Source organism: Podarcis cretensis (assembly GCF_951804945.1).
Source record: "Podarcis cretensis genome assembly, chromosome: 9".
Taxonomy (NCBI): Eukaryota; Metazoa; Chordata; class Lepidosauria; order Squamata; family Lacertidae; genus Podarcis; species Podarcis cretensis.
In genome coordinates this window covers 35225349-35237495 of record NC_137178.1, presented here as the reverse complement: position 1 = coordinate 35237495, position 12147 = coordinate 35225349, and the positions used below count along the sequence as shown (strand labels likewise).

The 12147-nt window shown below is 40.7% G+C and overlaps 1 long non-coding RNA gene across 1 annotated transcript in view; it reads left to right on the top strand.

Moving 5' to 3' along the window:
• The window catches only part of LOC307223483, a 261583-nt gene that overhangs the window by 245808 nt on the left and 3628 nt on the right, over positions 1–12147 (top strand). The window lies entirely within an intron of this gene.

The following is a 12147-nucleotide window of genomic DNA, read 5'->3' as shown; positions in this document are numbered from 1 at the left end:
TTATGGCTTCCTTTGAATAATCGCCCCCAGAAAATGCCCACAAAGGGGCCATTTCTGTGTCTGCCATTTTATATCTGTGAGTCGGTTAAAAGTATGGTTTAAACGCCTTGTTTCCCTACTGAGACATGGTTCCAGAGCCCCTTAGCAATGAACAGATGTTTAAATATCACCTACCTCTTGTAAGGCTATTGCACAGGAGAACAGAAAGCAGGAATATATAGCTCTTCTGCATTTCAGCGTGGGTAGAGTTACATTCTCCATTCCCATTAATGCTAATGGAGTAGTGTTAAATCCCTGTAAATCAAGATAAAAATGCAGAAGCACTTAAGAGGCTGTCAGCAAGTATTTAAATACACTTGATCTTTAATATTCAGTAGTGTCAGCCACCTCTTTGCATGCTGTCATGCCCAGAACCAAACTGAGACAAATTTTCAAGAGGTTAATAAGCTCTATCATGCCTAGCAAGACAACAATAACCACTAAATGGGGTGGAAGAGAGAAATGGTCAGCCCAATTCAGTGAAGTCAGACGAAGCTGAAGTTTGTTCTGTGGTCCTTAACTGCACTTCCTAATTCTGTACTTGGCGCAGAGGTAAGGTACTGAGATTTGAATAGTACACAATTACAAATATGCAATGATGGAGTGATGGCATTTAAAGAGATCCTGAATTAAGAACATTTTTTGCTTGCTAAATAGCCAAAGAAAAATCAAAAGCAGGCTGGGAGGAGGCAGCATGCTTTAGAAGTGATTTTTTTATGCCACGAGAAAGCTCAAACATAATGTGGAAATTAAAAGTTAGGGAAACATTGGGAGAACTGAATAAATTGCTGTATGGGTGCTGCCTCTTTTCACTAGCAACATCACACCAAATTTATGATTATGCCTGTATATACCAGGTGCTTTGCCATCATGTGTTCTGGATATCTTTAGGCTCCATCTGATGCAAGTGCATCTGGGGCCAAGCTACAAATTATGCTATGCATCTGCCTGAAAGTGCTTCTTTAAAACTGTCCACCAGGGCCGGTCCACCCAAGAGGCCAGGCCAGGTGACCACCTTAGGCTGCAGGGTCTCCATGGGCAGCAGAGCCTGCTGTTGATCTTTCTCCCCACATACCTTGTTCCTGATGTTAGTCTTCCCTGGTGGGGAGGGGGGATGCCCCATTTTGGGGTTTGCCTCAGGTGCCCAAATGTATTGGGCCAACCCTGCTGTCCACACTTTTTTAAATTAAAAGTAAATGTAATTAAAATTAAATGTAAAAGTAAAACCCATGCTTCCTTTTCAGTCTGGACTGGGGCTGAGGTATCAGCCAGAGCAGAGACTTAACTATTTCTTCCCTATGGTGTTTTCTTACTGAAAGTCACTTTATATTTCTCTCGCCCTATAAATGTGTTACACAGAAATGTGACCCTGGGGATTTGTAGAGGGAAGACCACAGTCCTGGTCAAGACTCCCCTTCCTGCCGTTGAAAGTGGAAATTTGTCAGTGAGCAGCTGAAAGTGCAAGCTCAATGTGTAGTTTGATCCATAGTGAGTATGATCCATACTGATCCTCATCCAGCCAACATCAGTCATTGCAGGCACTGTAGATATGATTAAATCCATTTCAGCATTACTTGATAGTAATTGAGTTTGCATATATCTCATTGGTTTTTAATAAGATGAAATACATTTTTCTTGCCTTTCTGTCTTTATGAAATGTTAAAAGAAGAGGGAAATGGGGGGGGGGGAATAGGTAAAGGTGGTGACCCCCTCCTTTTCTTCACAAACCCCTTAGTGTTTAATCAGATTGTGCTCTTATATTTTATCAACCCCATTAAAGGCTAGGGGCTTGTAATGGGTTCTTTGTTTCTCTCTGTGGAAACGATACTCTGATTCAGTAATAAACTCAATGGAGCTTCAAATCCAAACTGATCATTAGCTCAGTTAAACTAGAAATGCCCAACAGTACGTGAATGTCATGTAAAGCTAATTATTCTGTACAATTGTTTTACTCTGGTGTCCCTTTTTGTAGAAAAGGAGGATAACCACTAGAGAATGTCAGCCTCAGAGTCAGCTGTAAGCTGAAATAAGCTTTTAAAAAAGAAATCTAACTTACTCTGACTAAGGTACTCTGTGTACCTGCTTGAACTATGCAAAGTATTTATGCACTTTGCACAAATGAAGAATGCTGTCCTATCTGATGAATGCTGCCCTGGCCAGCATCTCCTGAAGTGTAACTATCTATGACAGCCAGGCAACGTATTTTGCTATGCTTGGACTGGAGTGAAAGATAGACATTCCTCCCTTCTCACAATTTCAGAAAACCAACCATGGCACCCACACACTCAAGCCACTTACACACTTCCTGGAATACATCTTTTTATTTTTATTTTATTGCACTGACATACCCTCAAGCAATGGTTGCAAACTGTGTGTTGGTATTTTGCCAGAAGGTTGGAAAAGGAAACCTGAGACCATATTGAATTCCATCCTGGTGCTGATTGGACTGGGATGGCAGAGGAGCTCTGGTTTCCACTTTTTCAGCACTGATTTTCTTGATGCAATCCATTCTATATTTCATAGGTATAGGGAGGAAGGAATCAAAACCTTCATAACAGCGCAGAAAGTTCAGTCACATCCCCAAGCACTTGCTCAGAGCTATGGAACCACCTATACGTCATAAGCAAATGCTGACATCTTTTAGTTCCTTCTTTACCCAATTTGTTGTTGTGCCAGCTCCAGCCTGAATTGTGCCCCTCTCCAGCAAATGGGCTGGCTTAGGTTCCAGTCGGTTATTGGCTAGTTCTGTTCCAGTGCCATCCCAACATCAAAATGCTCTGTTTCAGGATCTTACACCAGGAACAACAATGGTAGTGGGCTTCCACAGCAGTAGATCTCCTCACTTCTTATCCCCCAGCAATTCCAACCTTAACAACCCTCCCAGAAGAGCACATAAGGGAGCACAACCTCACTGAGTCTATATGACTTTATGAACAAATATTCTGGGAAAGTTTATAAGATGGAAGATCCTGATTCGAAGCAAAAGTTTGGACTGGATCTTATGTGACGTCTGCAGTGGATTGGTCTGGCTCAGTCATTGCATTCAAGAAGCACTGTTGTATTCTACATCCACCCTTTTGCATATTTATTGTAGAGAACATAAATTTGTCTTTCTCCTAGTGCTAATGTGAATAAGAAACACATATATGAAATACAAAAAGGAGCATCTGGATTGCTGCCTTGGTTCTATATATAGTGTAAGGAATCCTGTGTTTGTACAATTGTCTATAGATCTTTTGGCACCATAATCTTAGAACAGGTACAAAAACAAACCATTTAAATCTTTAACCTTAGTTACTCCATTTCTGTACTGGAATTTTTTTTTTTTAAAAAAATATGTTTTTATTGTTTGTCACTTCTTGTTTGCCAGCCTGGGCTCCCTTGGGAGGGAGGTTGGGATACATATTTAATAAATTTGGGGACACATTCTACCGTGATTGTAAATGTGGAACATCACACACACAAACATCCTAGCTCCTCACCATGTTGGTAATCCCAAACAACCATTTGCTGGCCTGAACACTGTAGAATTTGTTGGACTGTTTGTTTGAGTGCAATTCAGTGGCTGATCTGTGAACATAACAATAAATATTGATTGACTGAGTGATGATAAATTTGGTGGTGGCAGTGGTCCCATTTTTGCAGTCATGGCTCCACAGCACCCTGTCCCACTTGGCCCCACCCAATGTGGCTGGAACAGGGCAAGGTTGGCACAACATCGCTGAAGGAATGGGACCATTGTCACCACCAATTCATCAGTACCATGAGTGTACCTACAAGGCCCAGCCAGGAAAGCAGCAGTCATGGTGGTTTCAGGAGGTGGCCCCATGCATTGTCTCCATCACGTGGGCCACTATCGGAGAAAGATGCAACCTCTACAGATCAAGGGAGGGAAATGAATTCCAGCAACTCTAAAAATGTGCACTTTGCAAAACATCCCTTTAAAAATATGTTTTTGATTTTGTTGTTGCTTAAGGAACTGAATGTGAAGGCTTCTCTATTCTTTTTTGAACCTGGTTTTCATTTCATAATTTGTGTTTCAATGGTTGAATTCTTGTTTGCCTTTCTATTTGGAAGCCACTCTGAGCAACTTTTTTGGTGGAGGGGGAAAATCAGGGTATAATGTTATAAATAAATATAGAAATAACCAGGTTTTAGCATCCTCCTGAAGGTACATATGTGACAGAATAGATGAAAATGATTTAACAAGGGCTGGCAATGCATACAGAAAACAAAAATTATCTCTGGTAAAAAGAAATAGGGACAGCTGAAGCATATGAGTGAAGTGGTCATCAGGGCCTCAGGTTCCTATATCCTTTGCAGGCACCTGCAAAGAATAATAGCTACGTTTTGGATGAAAGATCTGAAGGAACTGTTTGAACTGCAGAGATTTGTGCTAAGATGATGCAAGAAAGATGGCATACTGTCGCAGAGAATGGAGCAGTTCTGCAGACTCCCATTTTTATTTTATTTTATGCCACAAGGATGCAGCCAAGACCTTGACAAGCCCATCACAGAGTGAGGAACAAACATGGGGCTAGAATTCATATCATATAGCTCATTTCTACCTGAACTCTGGAGCCAAGTAGGCAGAAGCTCCCTGCTAAGCAGCACTTTGTTATTTGAAATGAGCATATATTTTGTCTCCCAAATGCAGTTCCTTTTCCCATCCTCAATCAAACAGCACCCACTCAAGCTGCCTTGGGATATGCCACATCTGTCAGTACAGAGTAAGAATTTCCCTTGTTAGCTATCATTATTTTAAATGGCTTTTTAAAAGCCTGGCCTTGTGGTTCTGCATCTGCAAATGGTGGCAAAGCTGCTGCTTTTCTTCTCCTTTTTCCCCCAGGAAAAGGCAAAACTTGTGTGGCCTTGCTTTTGGACTATCGGATTATTCCATTCATAGTTATTTTTACAGAGCTGGCATTAAAATGCACACTTGGCAGAAGCCAACGTTAAAAGGCACCATCCAAAGACATGATAAAATACTATAGGCTTTTACAAGGTTAAAGTTTACATCTAGGGTTCATGATCTCTGAAGATAAGGAACGCAGGAGTGTAATAGCACATTTTGCTGAAAAGAATGCATTTACAGTATTGATAATTGCACCAGACCAAAACCTATTATCAGAGGACAGTTGATGAATCCAAAACATAAAATAAAATAGCAATAGGATCCAAATTTCAAGAAAGCTTGAGCTTTTTTAATGCTTTTATATAGCGCCTTTAAGCTGGTCTAGTAAGATTGATCCCGAGGATGTGCATGAAGCATCCATCAGTTTCAGTTTTCCAGTCAGCTGAAGAAGTCAACTTTATTTTTTCCCCTTGAATAAGTCTGGTGGCTCAACTGGATTCATGGATCATTAACTACTGAAGAATATATATATATATATATATATATATATATATATATATATATATCCCTGTATATCAGACCGGGAACAACAAGAGAAATTATTCTTGTAGTGAAAACATAATGCTGCAAGGATGCTCTTTGGGTGTGCAAAATAGCCTCTCAAAACATTTGTATAGTTTGCTAGATGAAGGTCCTTGCTTGACAGCTATGTGATATTTGGAGTCTACAAGCAACTGAAATCTGTGTTTGCAGGGTAACATGTACAACGTACTGAACCCCACTGAAGCAAGTGATGAGAAGGAAATATTGTTCCAGTCTAAATGTGGGCAGTGAAAGAAAGGCAGAATAACAGTGTGCATGCTGTTGCTTTTGGGAACTGATGGCGTTTTAAAGAAACATAGTGTCCCTGCTAAGCTTTTCACATTTGCAAATAGACAATGAGGGAAAGTTTGACTGAGTTTGCATTTCAAGGTGAACGCACCTAATTCACAGTTTCTGAAACAAGACAACAATGAAAACACAGCTCAAATTCAAAATTCACAATTTTCTAAATTTTGCAGTGCAGTTCTCCAGACAGGTAATGTGTACAAAAATCCACATATCAGAGCATTATTGTTGTTGTTTTTATTGTTGTTGTTAAAATTTATATAGTACCTTCATCCAAGGATCACAGGAAAGTCTACAATAAAAAAACACAAAATACATAAAAAGTAAAAGAAACAAAAAAAAAAAATGATCTCCACACAAACACATTTTAAAAGGCCATTGATTCTTTAATTAGCCTAAGGCCTAGGAGAAGAGGAAGTTTTTTGTCTGGCACCTAAAGATATGTAATGAAGGCTCCAGGCAAGGCACATGAAGAAGAGCCTCAGATAATGATCACAGGGGCTTATCAGTTAATATGGGGAGAAGCAGTTCTTGAGATATTGCATAAAGTGTGCATATAAATGCATATATTGTTGAAAAATTGCATACAAATCAAATTGTAATAGGGAAAATTGTTCTGGAAAAAAGTGCATATTAGGCAAAATTTCTTTAAAACTAATAATAATAATAATAATAATAATAATAATAATAATAATAATTTATAACTTGCCCATCTGGCTGGGTTTCCCCAGGGACTCTGGGCGGTTTCCAACAAAATATTAAAATACAACAGTCTGTTAAACATTAAAAGCTTCCCTAAACAGGGCTGCCTTCAGATGTCTTCTAAAAGTCTGGTAGCTGTTCTTCTCTTTGACATCTGGTGGGAGGGCGTTCCACAGGGTGGGTGCCACTACCGAGAAGGTCCTCTGCCTGGTTCCCTGTAACTTGGCTTCTCGCAGTGAGGGAACCGCCAGAAGGCCCTTGGCACTGGACTTCAGTGTCCTGGCAGAACGATGGGGGTGGGGACACTATGGAATCATAGAACTGTAGAGTTGGAAGGGACCTGGAGGGTCACCTAGTGCAACCCCCGTAATGCAGAAATCCTGCCCACAGCTGTCTCTGCGTAGGCTTGGACCACCAACCTTCTGGTTAAAAGCCAGATACACTGGACTATTGCACCACCTGTTCACACAAAACTGCTGATGAATCTTCATGAGGACTTTTTTAAAACAAAACAAAACAAAACATGCAGACTGATGCAGAAATATGGAAAACTGAATTTAAGACTGGAAAAATAAGGAATGGAGAGTACTGGCAATTAACAGATTCTGTAATCCGTACAAACATATAGTATTATTTTTTAACTCAGAAATCTCCAGCAGTCTGTACCTCATACGTAAAATAGCCTGGGGAAATAATGCTTCTGTCTTTCTACACACCCTCCAATATGCCTGGGAAGACATCTTTTCACTGGTACTGTGCTATATAAAAAATTCTTAGCTAACAGAGCTGTTTCTGGAACATAGATGCCAGACAGTAGGAACCTGGGCTGCACCTGGCCAGAGGCTAAATCCTCTGTTGACATAAGTCAGCCATATTGCAGACAAAAATTGCCCATCGTTTGCTTGACCTGAAGGCAAAAAGTTGACTTCAGACTCAGTGGAGAGATGCCTAATATCCTCCCCAGAGAGACTTACCTGGCACCTACTTTATTAATGCTTTTGGATACTTTTCTATTTACTCAGGCCTTTATAGTGCTTATCATGCTGTGGTTTAACAACATTTTAACACTGTGGTTTTATGTTTTAGCTCTCTATTTTAATTGTTGTAACACTCCTGCTTTTGTTTTAAATTTATTTGTTTGATATTACAATTCTGTTTTCCCTTCATTTACATGGCATTTTATCTAGTTGTGGTTTTCCCATTGTTATCAGACAGCTTATGAACTGAATTAATTCATTATTCAAGGGTAGCTTATAAACTGAATAATCATTGTAGTGTCCCAATAAAAGTTTTTTTGGCATCATCCTCTGCAGGGAGCTCAGCATCCCCCTTTCCTTGGAGCATGACGGTAGAAGGGTTGTGCCATATAAACTTAAAAGGTGAACTATAATCCATCAATATGTTGGAAGAGAGCTTCCATTAAGGATAATATGCCAACCAGGCATACCTTAGGGAACATACAAAAGGACTCTGTGATAAAGCACAGATGGTTCAAAATCTAGCCCAATAGTAGCTGCAGGAGCTGACAAGCCTTGAAAAACCTCAATAAAAGGAGGAAAAGAGAATTGGCAAAGCTTCACAATAGACTAAAGCATAAAGCATACCGAAAATAACCTCAGGCATCAGTTACCTCATTTATTTACCAAATGCAGAGAGGGGTAAATTGTAATATAAATGGCTAAAATCAGAATCATTTTGCAGCAAACCTCTGAAGATGCTGATAGTTTCAGATTTGTTTTATCCTTTATATTCTTTTAAACAAATGTATCTAGGAAACTTCCAACAAATGAGTTTGAAGAGACTTAATGCAAAGTAAATAGTCTTTAAGATATTGCTGAAATGCTAGGGAAGTGAAATAAGAGACAAAGTACCCGAAAGATTGGGAAGTACTAGAGCATGATAGATCAGATAGGTAAGATAGACAGAATGGCAAAGAAGTCAGAGGAAGAGTGTTTGTTCTTAGGGATGGAAATGGGGATCCCAAAGAGGACATGCTCTATCAGCACCTGCCAGACAGGTGTGGATAGGACAGGGATCCACTTCTGAATCAACACTCTGCCTGGGTTCCATCATAATGTGGCCAAGTATGCTAGAGTCTATTTTGCATAGTACAGTATTTATAAGGTGACAGAGAGCACTCTTCCTTTTACCATCAGCTGGTGTGTGATCTTTTGCTTGCTATACAGGTTCAGTTCCCCTGGAGTAAGAGGGACTGATGACATCCAATAGCTCTCAAGAAAATTGCAGGTGGGACAAATATGGCATCATGCAACAGCACATCATCTGGTTTTCTTAGCACTTCAGTGCATATTATTTTTAATGGATTCTAATGTACTTATTTAGCACCTTAAGATGTGTTGAGAGGATATACACATATCTGCAAAGTGTCTTTTGAATCTGATCAGGCCAGAGCTGCTTTGCAACTTAGTTTTGTCAGTTTCATCATTCCACTGACTTATAACATTTTCTCAGGAGAGTGGCAGCATGTAAGAATTAGAAACATGGCGATAACAGTCTCACCAAACACCAAAAAAATTCTTCATCTCCTCTATTACATCTATATAGGTTTCAAACTACTAATACCGCATCAAGGCTATACCATGACGGTTTTCAGTAGGAAACTGTTCCAGTACTCAGTTGCACCACACAGCTAAGTATCAGTTTAAGTTCATTTGTCTTTTGCAAACGGCAACAATGTTCATTCTAAAATTTTAGGATTGTATAAAAATATCTGATATATAAGAAAAAGTGTAGGGGCTAGAAACTTGATTTCTTAGGTTTCTAAACTCTGTTTCACAAAACAAATTCCATACTTGCAAAGCACCATCACTAATGGCTCCTCGTTATATTGCATTTTACATGTATGTGATGGTTGTTTTAGTTGCCATGGCAATAAGTATTCAGAAATGTTATGTAAATAAACTTTCTGAAATGGAACAGCTTGGTTTACAGCCATCGTTTATTAAAACATATGCATGCTATTTTTTCACTTGGAATAAAGAGTCTTGAAATCTACACTCCATGACAGAAACCTTGGGTTATATCCAACAAAGATCTACCCAGAGTAAGCCCATTTAAATCAATGAAAGGCTCATATTTAGAGAATTCTTTGGGCATTAGGCAATTGATCCCAGCATATAAACCACTAGGTGACCAAATCGAAATGCTGGATTTCCATTTGATTTGATGTATAATGTATTTCTGTGCTGCTTTTCATTCAAATTAATCTCAAAGGGGCTTACAAACAGTAAATAACAATAAATAACAATAAGATCAAAAATACAGCATAAATCATATAAAATAATTTAAAATAATCATATAAAATAAAATAATCTATAAAACACTATTAACAAAGCAGCAAATAGGATCCTCTTCAAGGAGGGTCCTGCTTGCGCTTGGGACCTTGGGGTACCCATGACATCCGGAGGCAGGGCTTAGCCCGGCATTGTGGGAGGTCTCTCGATCGCCCCAGTTCCTGCACCCAATCAGGTTGTTTCACAAGTTGGGGGAGGGGGAGGGTTTATAAACGGTAGCATGACGTGTCAGATCCACTTGCTTCACGCTGCCGAACACCTGCCCACCCGCCCTCTTTGGTTTCTGTGCTTTGGCCTTGCTTGGGATTTCAGTTGGTTGCCTGTTTTGTGGCAGGAGCCTGGTAGGAATTTTGTCCACTTGGCAGATTGGCACTGGCCATTTGGTTTTCACCTACCTCCCAGCAATCACCACAACTTTGTAAGGTTTGGTGGTTAGGCATTGACTTAGTGAGGTATGGGGGAGGGGAGGTGCGGCCATCACCTGCCCCTCCTTAAAAAATCACATTCCATTAAAGGAATCTGGGGGTTATGAATCTCGTCTGAAGTCCGCTTGAGGGGCTAGGGCCATGCCAGGACCCCGGGAATCCCGGGGTGAGCTACAGCCGATTTGCATCAGTATAGCTCCCTCATTTGGTTTACCCTTCCAGACTTCCTGCGGGGTGGGCAGGGGTCAGTTTTAGTTTGTCAGTGCCTAAGCCAATACCGCTCAAAGCGCAAATAAAAATACAGTAGTACCTTGGGTTACATACGCTTCAGGTTACAGACTCCGCTAACCCAGAAATAGTACCTCAGGTTAAGAACTTTGCTTCAGGATGAGAACAGAAATTGTACTCCGGCGGCATGGCGGCAGCAGGAGGCCCCATTAGCTAAATTGGTGCTTCAGGTTAAGAACAGTTTCAGGTTAAGAACGGACCTCCGGAACGAATTAAGTACTTAACCCGAGGTACCACTGTAAGCTAAACATCACAATTACATCATATATATGATTAACAACTCAGTATGACATTTGTAAACTATAAAACAATATTAACAACATTAACAAAATATCAAGTGATAAACAATAAGATAAGCACTGTTGAGTTCACACACACACATTCCACGCCCCCATGACTCATAATCTTTCACTCTGTTCAGTTCATTAGAATACACATAAAATATACATTGTGCCTTTCGTTATGCCAGTTGAGCCAAACGGCTCACTGGCTGAAGTCCTCAGGTAGTGGGTCATGGTGGAGATGGTAGGGCTCTTGGGCCCACTGCCAGTAGTAAGGTGGATGTTGACTCTGGGTAGCCTGCCCAGGCACCGTTGGAAGCACTAAGGCATTTGGGATCCAAGGTATAACTGTATAAACAGTGATGCAGGACACCAAACCATCATGTCCAATTGTATCTATTGTCATTTACTCTGGCATTATCACTGTTGTTTACACAGCAGATTTCTGGCTCTTTTTTTGAGGGATAAATGTCAAAATGCACTTCTTAATGACTTCTCAGGTGCCTTCTTTTTCATGATTACTTTTTCAAGAAGCTATACTTTTATAAGAAAGCTATGTACAAAAATCTTATTGTTGGAAAAGTCTAGATGAATGATAGGTCAATGTAAATTTGAGAGACGTGCCTAGCTCCTGTGCAATTCCAGTACAGCTCCTGAACAAAGAAATAAAAGATTCCTTTTGTAGGATATTGAAAGTAATAGAGAAGCTCTCATGTGCTTGGACTTCAAAAAGGCTCATCTCTGAATGGCTTCTCTCTGCCCTTCTATCAGCCATGATGGATCGGGGAGACTTAAATATAGACACAATCTTTTCAGAGGAGATAGGCTGGTGTGCCTTCTTATGAGGGGGCAGAAAAACCTTTTCATTACATTATTTATTGCATTATCACTTTTTATTATATTGACAGTAATTAAGCAGATAGTGTAGTTATATGACATTTGAAATTACCGTATTTTTCGTCCCATAGGACGCTCCGTCCCAGAGGACGCACCTAGTTCTTTTGGGGGGAAATAAAAGGGGAAAATTTCCCTTTATTTCCCCCCCAAAACCAGGTCGGGGAAACCAAACCAGGTCGGGGAACAGCGCGATGGCGGCGCTGCACCTCCCTGCTGTCCCCCGAGCTTGTGGGGCTGGCGCTGGGGAGAAGCATGCTTCTCCCCAGCGCCAGACTCCAAACCAGGTCAAGGAACAGCGGGATGGCGGTGCTGCGCCTCACCGCTGTCCCCCGAGCTTGTGCGGCTGGCCAACGTCTGCCCAAAGCGTGGGGCGCTCTGCTTCAGAGCGCCCCGCGCTCCGTGCAGCAGGCTGCTATCCTCAGCCTAGGGAGCCCTTATAGCTTCCTGAAGCCTGGACA